Raw genomic sequence first — 13,425 nt, 5'->3', positions numbered from 1 at the left:
GGCAACTGGCAGTGCCTTCAGGCACTGCTGGCAGCAGCCAATCCAAGGGGGGTGCATGGCCAATCTCAGGGGGTGCACGGGCACCCCCTATGCATCATCAATGCTGCGGAGGGGAAGGATGGCCTGGTGGAACTGCAGGTGGCATGGCAGACCCACTCAAATAACAGGAGCCCTAACCTCCCCCATGAAAGGCAGGTCAGAGTGCCTTAATAACCCCTAGCCACTGGACCTATGCGGGGGTGGGGAGGAGCAGGCATGCCACTCCCGGTTGGACTGGTTTCTGTCGCACTTTGCCCATGCCCACCCCTCTAGCATCCAGATGGCCCCTTTCAGTAATTATCACCTTTTCTGGGCCCAGGCTGTGATAGAGTCTGAGCGTCTGGGGTTGGCCTACTGGCAGTTCAGTGCCAGTCTGCTGGAGGATGTGGAGTTCAGGGAGGCCTTCTGGGAGTTCTGGCTGGCCTGGAGAGAGCAATGGGCAGCTTTCATCTTGGCTCAGAGATGGTGGGATGTGGGGAAAGTGTGCATCTGACATTTTTGCTGCAGCTACACTCAGGGGCACACCCAGCAGAGGGAGGCAGTCAAGGAGCAGCTTGAGTGGGAGGTGCTTGAGCTGGAGAGGCACCTGGCCAGCAACCCAACCAACCCATCCCTCTGCAAAGTGTCAGGAGAGGTGGGAAGAGCTTTGTGCTCTGGATGACCACCATGCCCATGGTGCATTTGTTCACTCACACGTCCAGCTCCTTCAGGAGATGGACCATGGCTCCTGCTGCTTTAATGCCCTGGAGATGAGTCAGAGGGCCAAGAAGTACATTACCTGCCTTCTGGTGGGTGATAGCACCCCCTCACTGATCTAAATGAGATGTGCCATCATGCATGGGCCTTCTACAAAGAGCTCTTCTGCCTAGATATGACTGATGCTGAAACCTGTCAGACCCTGTGGGAGGGACTCCCTCAGATTAGCATGGGTGACTGGGACTGGCTGAGTTTTTGGCTGCCTTCCTTCTGCTGCCTGGCAACAAGGCACTGGGCATCAAGGGACTGACTGCAGAGCTCTACCAGGCCTTCTGGGATGCCCTCGGCCCAGACTTTGCTGCCATCTGAGCCAAATCCGAGGGAAGTGGGGAACTCCCCCTGTCATGCCAGAGGGCCGTGCTGACCTCCTGTCCAAGAAGGGAGATCCCCACGACCTAAGGAACTGGTGTCCCGTGTCCCTCCTCTGCACAGACTACAAGGTGGCAGCGAAGGCCATCTCGCTGTGTCTGTGGTCCGTGATGAAGGACATGATCCGTCCCAACCAGACGTGCATGGTGCCTGGATGTTCCATCTTTGACGACCTGTATCTGGTTCGGGACCTCCTGGAGTTAGCTCACTGGGAGGACCTGTCTTTTGCCCTCCTACCCCTGTGTTACACAAATTGCCAATTGCTCAAAGCATGAGCAAGACCTTATAAGGGAGGATAAACCAAGATGCCATGTTTATTGATTAAGCACTTAATACACACACACACACAGAGCACATTCATACCCCAATTTCTGTTTTGCGCTTATATACATTACCAGTCTTATCAATACTTTAATCAACTTGGTGGCTATCCAAGTTGATCATGAGTAGGGAGCCAGGCTCCTGCTGGTCCATCTCATCAGACAAACCAATGCTCCAGGATGACATGCAGAACAAGACCCAGAATCAATATGTCTCACCCCACCTTTTATAGCCTTGTCAATTCACCCAGTCCTCTGGGCTTTTGCTGTGTTATCACTGTGTTCTTCCTTGAAGGTCGATTGCCATTGTTCTCTTGATGTTCTGGGGTGGAACTTCTTGTTTTGGTCTTTTATCTGTCTGTATTCTTCAGCCAGTTGCCACTTGATATTTTCCTTTTTCACAGACATCCTCACCCATTCTCTCACACATACAGCATATAAAGGTCAAACACTTATGCGATGCTACAAAGCAATACAAAATGGAGTTTCTTAAGGTAATACAAAACTTAAGAAAATATATAAGATTGAAAGCAAGAGGCATAAAGTCTATGTGTATAACACCTGAACCAGGAGAAGACATTTGACAGAGTGGATCACGGGTACCTCACAGGCATGCTCCGGGCCTTTGGGCCTTGCTTTATGCAGGCTCTCCAGGTGCTGTACACCTCTGCAGAGTGTTTAGTCAAGCTCAACTGGACCCTGACAGAGCCCATCCAGTTCAGGAGAGGGGTGCGTCAAGGCTGCCCACTGTCAGGCCAGCTGTACACATTGGTCCTGGAGTCATTTCTCATTCTCCTGCAGAGGCATGTGGCAGGGCTCACGCTCCAGGAGCCGGTGGTGCAGCTGGTCCTGTTAGCGTATGCTGATTATGTATTCCTTGCAGTCAAGGCCTCAGGTGACCTGACACACATGGAGGCCTGCCAGGCATTGTACTCAGTGGCCTTCTCTGCTCAGGTCAACTGGGTCAAGATCTTTGGCTTGGCAGTAGGTGACAGGTGGCAGGCAGGATCACTCCCACCCATACTCCATGGGATCTGCTGGAGCACGGGCTTGCTGCTGTACTTGGGGGTCTACCTGTCCCCCATGGACCCCTCCCTGCCAGAACACTAGCACCAGCTGGAGGCAAGGGTGGTAGAGTGGCTTCAGGCACGGACAGGGCTCCTGCAGTGTTTCTTCCTGCATGGGAGAGTGCTGGTGCCAAACTGGTCTTGTCCATGCTCTGGCACTGCTTATACGCCCTGTCTGTGCCCCCTGAGGTCCTGGCAGTGTTCCAGAGATGGGTGTTGGAGTTTTTCTGGCCAGGACGGCACTCGGTCACTGTGGAACCTCCCCTTGCAGGAGGCTAGCCAGGGCCTGGTTTGCCTCCACAACCAGGTCCTGATGTTCTGCCTTCAGGCCCTGCAATGACTGCTATACAGTGTCGGTGGACATGCAGCACGGGGCCACCTGGGCCTTACCTTCCTCTGCCACTTCCAGGGGCTCCAATACAACTGGCAGCTCCTCAGCCTGCAGGGCTTCTCTCTGCAGGATCTGCAAGGGCTGCCAAAGTTCTACCAGGACCTCCTCTGGGCCTGAAGTTTGGTCTCCACCTCCAGGTCCCCTGCAACACTCACCTAGGGTGCTGACCTGCTCATTGAGCCCCTCCTCTGGAACCCCCAGCTGGAGGTGCCAACAGCAAAGGCACCCCAGTTGCAACAGAGGTTGATCCTGGCTGGTGTCACCCATATCAGAGACCTCCTGGACTACATCAGGCAGGAGTGAGTGGACCCCACTGCACTGGTCCAGCACATGGGTCTACCCACGACACGTGCAACCTGCGTTCTGGTCCAGGATGTGAAATCTCCCCTACCCCCCAACACCCTTGCCCTTGTTGATCATGTCCTGCATGGTGGCAGCCCCCTCTCCACCATGTGCTCCCCCAGCGGAGTTTGTTGTGGGGCCAGCGCCTCATAGTGCTCCCTGCTCCAAGACCTAAACTAGCTGGAGGACATCAAACTAGTCCGCTACTCCACCATACATCACTGCTGCCTCTGCATGATCCATCATGCTGCTCTCATATCCCACCCATACACCAAGTGGCGGGACCTGCTCGGCAAGGGCATAGCTGGGGCACCCCAGTGGCTGAGCGTATATTCCACCATCATCCCATGAGCCACTGGGGACCTCAGCTGGTGGTTCCTCCATGGAGCCATCACCATGGGCATGTATGTGGTCAGCTTTACCAACTTCCCTGTCTCCTGCCCCTTCTGCAGGCAGAGGGAGACCCTTGCACATGATGCTCGAGTGCACCAGGTTGCAGCCTCTCCACTTCCACCTCCAGAACCTCCTCCTGAGGTTCTGGATGAACTTCACTCCCCAACTTTTTATTTTTGGGCACCTCATCCACAGCCCCACCAAGTCCCAGGACCTCCTGGTCAACCTCATCCTGGCCCTGGCCAGGTAGATCCTGTACATGACCAGGAATGAGGCTCTGGCTGGGAAGGTGCCTGGGGACTGTGGAGCCACTTTCCTGTCACTCATCCATGCACATTTCTGGACAGAGCATCACTGAGCAGCATCCACCATCTCACTGGATGCCTTGGAGCACAGGAGGGTGCGGCCTTGAGGGTTCTGCACAGTGTCCACCTCCAGAGCCCATATTTTCACATTTTGACCCCCACATCACTCCTATGCTGTTTTTTCCCTTAGTTGTCCCAGAAAAAAAATATTAGTTGTATCTTTCACTCTTTGGGCCCACACAGTGGGAACTATTAGTAAACTGGGTGGGCCTTAAGGCCTACGTCCAATGAAAAATACAAATAGACAGGAGCTTCAAGGGCTTACTGCTCTATCTGGGGGTCTACCTGTCCCCCATGGAACCGTCCCCACCAGAGAACTAGCACCAGCTGGAGACAAGGGTAGTGGAGTGGCTCTGGGCAGAACTGCTGTAGTGTCTCTCCTTGTGTGAGAGGGCGCTGATATTGAACCAGCTGGTCCTGTCCATGCTCCAGCACCATTTCCGCACACTGCCAGTCCTGGCACCCCTCCCCCTGAGGCCCTAGCTGGGCTCCAGAGACAGGCGCTTGAGTTTGTCTGGCCAGGATGACATTGGATCACTGTGGAGGGGTGGCCAGGACCTGGTTGGCCTGCATAACCAGGTCCTGACCTTTCACCTTCATGCCCTGCAACAACTGCTATATGGTGTTGGTAGCTGCATAGCTTGGGGCTACCCGGGGTGTGCCTTCCACTGCCACTTCTTGGGGCTCTGGTACAACTGGCAGCTCTTTGGCCTGTGAGGCATTTCCCTGCAGGATCTGTGAGGGGTGCCAGAGTTTTACCAGGACCTCCTCCAGGCCTGGAGGCTTGTCTCCACCTTCACGTCCCCTGCAACACTTGCCCAGGGAGATGACCTGTTTTTTAAGCCTCTCTTCTGGACTACAATAGGCTGGCATGGGTGGACCCCACTGCACTGGCCCAATGCACCCATGACACGCGCAACCTGCCACCTAGTCCAGGAGGTGACATCTGCCTTACCTCCTGATGCCCTTGCCTTTGTCAACCAGGTCCTTCCCAACAGTGGTCCCTGCATGTCCTCCATCCTGCTGGAGTTCGTCATAGGGCCAACACCTAACCTGGCCTTGTGGCGCTCCCCACTCCACCACCTAAGCTGGCTGGAGGACATCAAACTGATCTGCTACTCCACCATACATCACTGCTACCTCTACATGCTCATGCACTGAATGTTCCACCATGCCACCCTCATGCCCTTCCCAGAAACCAAGTGGCAGGACCTGCTTGGTAAAGGCATAGCTGGAGCACCCCAGTGGCTGAGCCTGTACTTCACCCTCATCCCACGAGCCACTGGGGACCTCAGCTGGTGGCTCCTCCATAGAACCATCACCATGGGCATGCATATGGTCAGCTTTATGAACACCCTGGTCTCCTGCCTCTTCTCTGGGCAGAGGGAGACCCTGGCACACATGACGCTTGAGTGCACCAGGCTGCAGCCCCTTCACCTCCACCTTCAGAACCTCCTTTTGAGGTTCTGGATGAACTTTACCCCGTAGCTTTTTATTTTTGGACAGCCCATCTATGGCCCCACCATATCCCAAGACCTCCTGGTCAATTTGCCTTTGGCCAAGTGGGCCCTGTACATGACCAGAAAGGAAGCTCTGGCTGGGAAGGTGCCCAGGGACTGTGGGGCCACTTTCCTCTCACTGGCCCACCCACCTCCAAGCAAAGCCCCACTGGGCAGCATCCACTGGCTCCTTGGATGCCTCTGAGGACCAGTGGACATGGCCCAGGGGGCTCTTCTCGGTGTCCCCCTCGGGAGCACTCATTTTAACATTTTGACCCTTTGACCTTCACATCACTCCTGTCCTGTTTTTGCTTTTGTTGTCTGAAGAATTTAGTTGTTTCATTCATCCATTAGCCCCCATACAGTAGGGGATACTAGTTAGCCAGGTGAGCCTTAGGGCTCATGGCAAAAGAATGGACAAATAGGAGCTTCTAAGGCCCAACCAAATGGTATCTGGGGACACTACCCCTTGTGCCAGCTGGATTACTGAAGCAGCCCTGAGAGTTCCCTGCACCCTCTACCCACTGCGGCAGTCTGGCAGTGGGGGCTTCTGCCTGGCTATGACCTGCTGGCACGTGTGGCAGCATGTGGTGCCAAGGCTGCGCACCTGCCAGATCCAGATGGGGACTTCATGGCCACAGTAGTGGCATCTGTACCTCTGGGCCAGTGGGCTGTGGCTGCACAGCTGGCCTTTGTGTGGCACTACTACCATGTGTGCTGCCACCCTACCATCTGGAGAGGTATCACCCAAAATATGTTCTTAGTGTGGTTCCCTGCTTTGAACTCTCAAAGCATGTCCTCCTGGCCACTTGGGGCCAGGAGGTCAGTCACCTCCAGCTGGGTCCCAGGTGCCAGTCCTGAGCAGGCCCTCTACCTGTGTTCTACCACTTGCCTCACTAGCAGAAATTCTGGTGTTCTCTATTTAAAAACTACAAAATCTCTGATTTTAAAAAAAATCCCAAATTCACTCTTGAAAATACCCCAAAATCCATGTTCTTCCACAAGGAAAACAAAAGACCACTATAAATATATATAGAGAGAGAGAGGGAAGGAGAGAGAGAGAGATCAGTCAGGCAATGCTTTATTGATATATTTACAATTTTGAAGCAATTTGGAAGCCTACCAGTGTCTCTATCATCATAATGAAATAATTTCTAAATATCTACATGTTTTGATGTTTCCTTTCAGTTTTCTTATCATAGAAGAGTTAGAACTCCCCCTGACTCTTTCACTAACTAGGATGTGGGGAGAGCTGCCCCTGCAGCCACAGCTCCTGCCAGCAGGTCTCATCCTGTCTGGCATCTGGGTGTGTGATGGGTGTGGAATGGGGGGATGTGGGGTTTGCAGGAGGCAGGTGGGAAAGGGTGTGGAGGGATGTAGGTGTGTGGGTGGCTATGGAGGGATGTGGGGCAGTATGGGGTGTGTGGGTAGGTCTGTGGGGATTGTGGAGGGATTGTGGTGGGACTGTGGGGGGGACTGCTCAGAAACAGTGGGTCCCCTGCAACCCCACAGGGCACAGCCCCCTCCACACAGCACGCAGACTGCCCCCCCACAGAGCCCATATATGCCCCCCACAGGGCCCACATGCACCCCTGCATGGCTCACATGCCCCCAGGCATGGCCCACATGCCCCCCCGGATGGCCCGTCATGGCCCACAGCCCGCCTCCCGCATGGCCCACAGCTCACCTGCAGCAGCACCTGCCATCAGGGTGCTCAGGACCTCCTGTCACAGCCCCCCTGCATGGCACAGGGCAGCGTGGCTCAGACCCAGACACCAGGTACCCAACACTGCCTGTGCCATATCACACAGGCCTGGCCCGGCTCAGGATAGCACCATGTGCCTTCAGGCAGTTCTAGGTCACTAAGGCTGTCACCTAGGGCCCTGCACCACTCACAGGCACCACCTATCACTGGGCCGGGTCCTGTATGCACAGGCCCCGTACACCATTGGGCAGAGCCGGTTTCCATAGGACCTGGCTCAGCTTGACAGGCACACAGGACCTTGGCTGGCATGACAGGCAGTCCCTGTGAGTGGTGTGGGACCCTGAATGACACCCTGGGTGGCCCAGAGCTGCCTGAAGGTGCATTGCACTATGCCAAGCTGGGCCAGGCCCACCCAATATGGCACAGGTAGCACTGGGTGCCAGGTGGCTGGGGCGAAGCCATGCTACCCCATGCAGCATGTGGGACTGTGCCAAGAGGCTCCAAGTACCCTGATGGCCACTGCTGCTGTGGGTGAGCTGTGGGCCATGTGGGTGGGCATACAGGAGGGCATGTGGGGGACCCACCCCTCCCAAGCTGCCCCCCTCACATCTCCCACACCCCCATCCCAATGTCCCCAGCTCCTACTTACCTGGAATGGAGCCTGGGTCTAGACATAGAGATGCTCTGGCTGGCTATCAGAGTGTCTCTTTGGAGGACCCGAGCCTCTGGTTGCCCCATTTTTTTCTGGTTTTTTTTTTTTATACCTGGATATCCAGGTATCAAATTTTGAGCCCGTGCTGCAAATATGCAGCACAGGGAATGTTTTTTTGTTCCTAGTGTGCCTCTTGCCGCATCTCAAACTTCTTTGAGACACAGCAAGAGGCATGTGGGGGCTCATCTGGAAATGCCCATGAGTGAGAGGGAAAGATCCCAAAGTGCCTCCCACAGTGTGTAAAATTGTCATGGTGTGTGGTCCAGAGATTGTACACAAGTGCCATATGCAGCCCTCTGTTACAGGAAAGTAGACAGCTACAGGGAAATTGGACAGTCTTGCTGTAGACAATTCAGTAAAAACTCTGCTCACGGATCAACTGAAGTCAAACAAACAAGATGTTGAGATGTGTAAAGATTTGGATGGGTAATAATACTAAAAAAATACTCCAATGCCTTTATAGAAGATAGTGGAACCAGACTCTCCTGGAATACACATCTCTGTCACAATCTCATAAAGTATATTGCCAAACCGGATGAGAAAAGAAAAAAATAAAACAAAAATAAAAGATATGGGAAAACCGCTCATATGATAAAAAATCATAATATCTGAGATTGTTTACTTTAAAAAGAAGATGAAAAGGGGGGATACAGTAAACATGTAAATAGTGTATATAAAGTAGACAGATATATTCTATTCTCCCTGTGCTAGCACTAAAACAAGTTGATACTCAATTTAATTAAAAGATAGGAAATTGAAAACAAAAGAAAATATGTTTTCACCTGGCATGTGATGAGACTGTAGAAGTTGTTGTCCCAGAAAGTTGTTGAAGGCAAGAATGTAATAGGTTTCAAAAAGGAATTGGGCATTTATATGGCTGTCAAGAATATCTAGATATTGTCATAATTAATAACAACTAAAATTATTATCAAACATTGTGTCCTGGTTTAAGTCAATGTCTTATTCTTTGAGAACAGGATGAGGCCTATGTGGGGTCAGTTTTTTCCACATCTGCCTGCTCCAGAATTCTTGCTCTGATGCATCTAGTTCTGACCACTGCTGAGTGGACTGGGTAGATAAATGCTTTGATGTAGTAAGGAAATACCTATGCTTAAATCAGAACATTTCTTTCTGTAGGCACCACTTATACAGATGCAGACATAAATGCTTCTCAGAAACTTCTGTGGAAACACTAGGATTTGTCTCACTGATACCTAGCCTGAAGCATTGCAATCTATTGGCTTTCTGTCCATTTGCTTCCAAGGAAGTAAAAAAACATTTTTTCCCTTAGACTTTCAGGCCTTGTGGTAGCAGGGCATGGCATCCTGATTGGTGATAATATGTTTGGAAGTTTAGGATATTCATGATAAGAAAATACCAATATAAATCTATTTTCATGGTATTTCCTCCCCCATTTCAACTGAAAATTTGTCTTCTTCAAAAAGACCTATTTGAATTTGAAGACCTGAAATCTAAAATTAAAACTAATTCCTCAGTATAGCGCCCACCAATAATAATAAAATAATGGTGCATGGGATACAAGGCTATATGTTTTTCCCCACCTCTAATGTTCATTTTTATTTGACTTGTGCTACCTGTTAGTTGTTACCTAAGCTGTGGCTTCCAAGAGTCTGATTCAGTGACAAGTCCTTAAAAACTAGTCAGGACATAAAAATTGCATGGTGTCTGGAATGCAACATAAATAAAAAAAGTCATATGTTATCTTAAATCCAAATCCAGTAAGGTATACAAATAGAAGAGCAGATAAGAAACTTAACTGGCATTGACCTAGCCAGTTAAGATGAGATTGAATATAGACTACACTTCCTATTTACTGGAAAGCATAAGATTGTCTAAGCACCATTCAGTTTGAAAGCTTCCTGTAAAATAAGGCTCTAAATTATGCTGAGTGCCTCAACGACCATTTAGAACCATATTTTCAAAAGAGCACAACATTTCTTTAAATACCAAAATAAGTGTCTCATCCTATGTAGTGCTGACCTGTTTTGAAAAACTGACCCTCTCTTCCACTATTGACATGTGAGCACTCTGCTTAAAGTATGGAGTTGAAACTCTGGCCCAAAGACATCTCATCTTTACTCAAAATGGCAGCATAGACAAAAGCTTCTAATATAGTTGAAAAGGTTTGTTTTTTTAGTGGAATATATAGGTCTCAGAATCAAAAACTGTATTTGTTCTATTGATGTGTGCTGATCTAATACAGTTTGCTCTTGATATCTGACTGCAGGTCCCAGTACATTAGAAATAATGAAAAGTAATAACAATACATTTTATGAAAAATGCCAAAGAAACTTTATTTTGTAACTATGTAGATACTAGATTCTTTACATCCCCATTTAAAACCAGTTGTTACTGGACTATTTACAGTACAGTAAAATGTTACAGTAAAATGTTACTGGACTATTTTTCAATGGAAATTTTGAGTTTTCAACTCAGTAACATTTTTCACAAAAAAAATCTTCTTTTTACAGACAAGACTGTCTTTTCATCAAAAAACTAAATACTGAAAATTATTGTCTCAAACTGCATACATTTTCATTCAGCTATGCAACTGTGGTGCCCTATAATTTGCTTACCTCTTGCTTCCCATCTCTTTGGCAAACTGTGCTTCCCAACCTGGATGACACATGCCATGATGAGCCACAGTGGTGTGGCTGTAGTACCTCAGGAGAGATAGAGAACCCAAAACATAGAAGAAAATAGAGGTATAAGCTATATTAACTACAATTTATGTCATGTGCAACAATGATATTTCAAAACATTTTGGTTTTCCATCCAATGCACCAAATGCCCCAATAGAAAATATGTAGGAGAAACTAAACAACAACTGGGAACCAGAATGAACACACACCAAAAATCTATCAAAGACAAAAATGCCCAATTACCTATGGGTGCACACTTCTCACAAGACAACAACTTTCTCTCCAATTTCTCAGTTCTAATCCTCAAAGAGAATTTACAAAACACATAGACAAGTTTACAAACTTCACTTCATAAATCTACTGGATACAAAAAACTGTGGACTAAATATAGACATTGGATTTATGGCACATTATAACCTACCTGCCATCTGATATCCATAGTTAACCTCTCTATGTTTTACCAGCTATGTTCTAACACCAGGTCTACATTTCCCTGCCCCCTCCCAACTACCTGTCTCCCACATATTTTCTCCCATTGCCTCTGATCCTCACTGTCACACATTTGCATTTTCACAAACCTCCATTTTGCATAGCGGCTTCCATTCCTTCCAGAAGAACACAAAACACAAGAAGACTTTCCCTATGCCTGAAGAAGGGCAAAAGCTTGCAAAGAACAATTCTTCCAACTATTTAGTTGATCTAATAAATAAATATTAATATTTATAAATAAATGAGTTTAATGGGTAAATTAATTTATAAATTAATTAGTAAATAAACATTTAGTTGGTCTAATAAAAGATTCAACATTTACCCAAAGAACCTTGTCTGTCTACAGTCATCTCAAGGCAGTCTGAAGGGACAAGCCTGTCCTGGCTTACAGGAGCTCCCCCAACCTCAAACAATGACCCTCCAGCACATAATACTTAACCTACTCCCCCATACCATCAAGGCACAAGCCCTTGCACCAAACCCAGATCCCAGCTGTACCCCCTCATCAACACAGACCACATAATCACTGAAGTAAACAACACAGATTATAACATCTGGGGGTTGTTCACCTGCTCCCTTACCAATGTCATCTCTGCCATTACCTGCTTATAAGGCTGCTGTCTACTTCAGACAAACAGGGCAATTGCTGCATGAAAGAATGAATAGACACTGATTTGATATCAGTTTCAGAAAGACACAAGAGCCTGTGGCCGCAAACTTTAACCACCCTGGACATTTCGTCACTGACTTCAGAGTAGCTGTTCTTTTAAATAACGGAACTTTAAAAACTAACTTGAATGCAAAACTGCAGAACAAGAAATCATAAATAGACTAGTTTGTATTAAATATGGTCTCAACAGAGACTCTGGATTCCTGTCCTCTTACCTGGACTAGCTTTTATAACCCCTATGTTCCTCAGTAAGTCAGCTGCTTTGTTTATCGTCTTTGCTATCTTCATCTCATCCCCTGCCCCTCTCTCTCTCCTTCCCCCTTTTCCTATCCTTTTTATTTATTTCATTCTTTTATATTTAGTAACCCTACTGTTTGCAAATTCATCTGAAGAAGTAGGCTGCAGCTTCCCAAAGTTCATGCCTCTCTGATTTAGTTTATAAGGTGCCACACTGCTCTGCGTTCTGGTATTATATTGTTAGCAGCCTTATTCTTCCACACAAATCTTTGTAAAGGATTTGAAATAACACATCAGATCTAGTGGTAACAGTAGCATCAACTGAGACACCTACAGTGTGTGAGTGTTTTTTCTTCACAGATGTTGTATCGTGAGTATAGAGTGTGATTTATACGGTAGGCGTGACAAAAGGTTAACTGTAGACGAGCAATGAAGTTGTGCAGATACGTGACCAATTGACTGACCTGCTGTTCTGATAGATACAATTATGAAAGCATCAGGACTGAAATCCTATCATGGGGTTAAGGGAAGCTAGATTAGCATAAGGGCTCCTTACCTTAAATTGTCATGCATTAAATTGTTTCTCCTTGTTTGCCATTGAATTTCTGAAGAATTACTTAAAATACACTTAAAATGAAGACTTTCTGATTTTGTTTTTAAAGGAAGATTCCTAGTAATGAAGCACTGACTACAATCCTCATCTCATCAGGCTTTTTATGTGACCAGGATTGCCTTCCTTGACACCATCCAATTAACCCATCATCAAAGTCGACAATCAGAGCAGACACACAGCAGTACACATCATAAATGGCTCTCATGTATGCTCACTCAGCTGTGGTAAAAGTAATAGGCAGACCTCACGTACTAAGGGCATATATAAGGACTTTATTTTTGGTTCTTTTGTGCTTGTTTAAAACCATGTCTATAATAATATTCATTATGCCCTCTCAGCTCCAGCTATCCTTCCTCAATCAAAACAAGTGACCATACAAAAAGGTGTATTAGAGCTACATGCACCAGACAGCAACCACATTTGTTTCTTTTGCTTCTAGGGAAACCCTGCAAAACGATCCCCCAGTTAACAAGGAATACTTATTATGTGCCCTTTTCTTACCAGAGAATAAAATGTTCCTTAGCTATTTTCTGTGCACAGTAACAGGAAATTTACATAGATTTCTAAATAGTAATGAACTTGGATTTATTTACGTTGTCTACATAATCTACAGAAATAAAGCATTTGAATCCACTAATTATATAATCCTCTGATTTCTACGTAACTCTTCCTCTAAAAGGAAACTTTTATTTTTGAGTTAGATCTTTGACCTCTGACCTGCTGCATACCAAGCCAGCAGCAGCTCCAGACCACAGTGAGTGCATCTACACGTGCACCCCACTGCAAAGTAGTGCT

The 13,425-nt window shown here is 47.8% G+C and overlaps 1 long non-coding RNA gene across 1 annotated transcript; it reads right to left on the bottom strand.

The window, feature by feature from the left end:
* Positions 1-1,313: 1,313 nt before the first annotated feature.
* Positions 1,314-11,908, bottom strand: LOC109305398. The gene is made up of 3 exons (XR_002099621.1): positions 11,855-11,908; positions 7,332-7,334; positions 1,314-1,327 (listed from the first exon to the last, which is right to left on the bottom strand). It is a non-coding gene; the product is annotated as an uncharacterized LOC109305398 (long non-coding RNA).
* Between the last annotated feature and the right edge of the window lie 1,517 nt (positions 11,909-13,425).

This window comes from Gavialis gangeticus, unplaced genomic scaffold (genome assembly GCF_001723915.1).
Source record: "Gavialis gangeticus isolate Ggan-Ray unplaced genomic scaffold, GavGan_comp1, whole genome shotgun sequence".
NCBI classification, from domain to species: Eukaryota; Metazoa; Chordata; order Crocodylia; family Gavialidae; genus Gavialis; species Gavialis gangeticus.
Note: the sequence above shows the minus strand (reverse complement) of the source record. Positions and strands in the feature narration are given on the sequence as shown.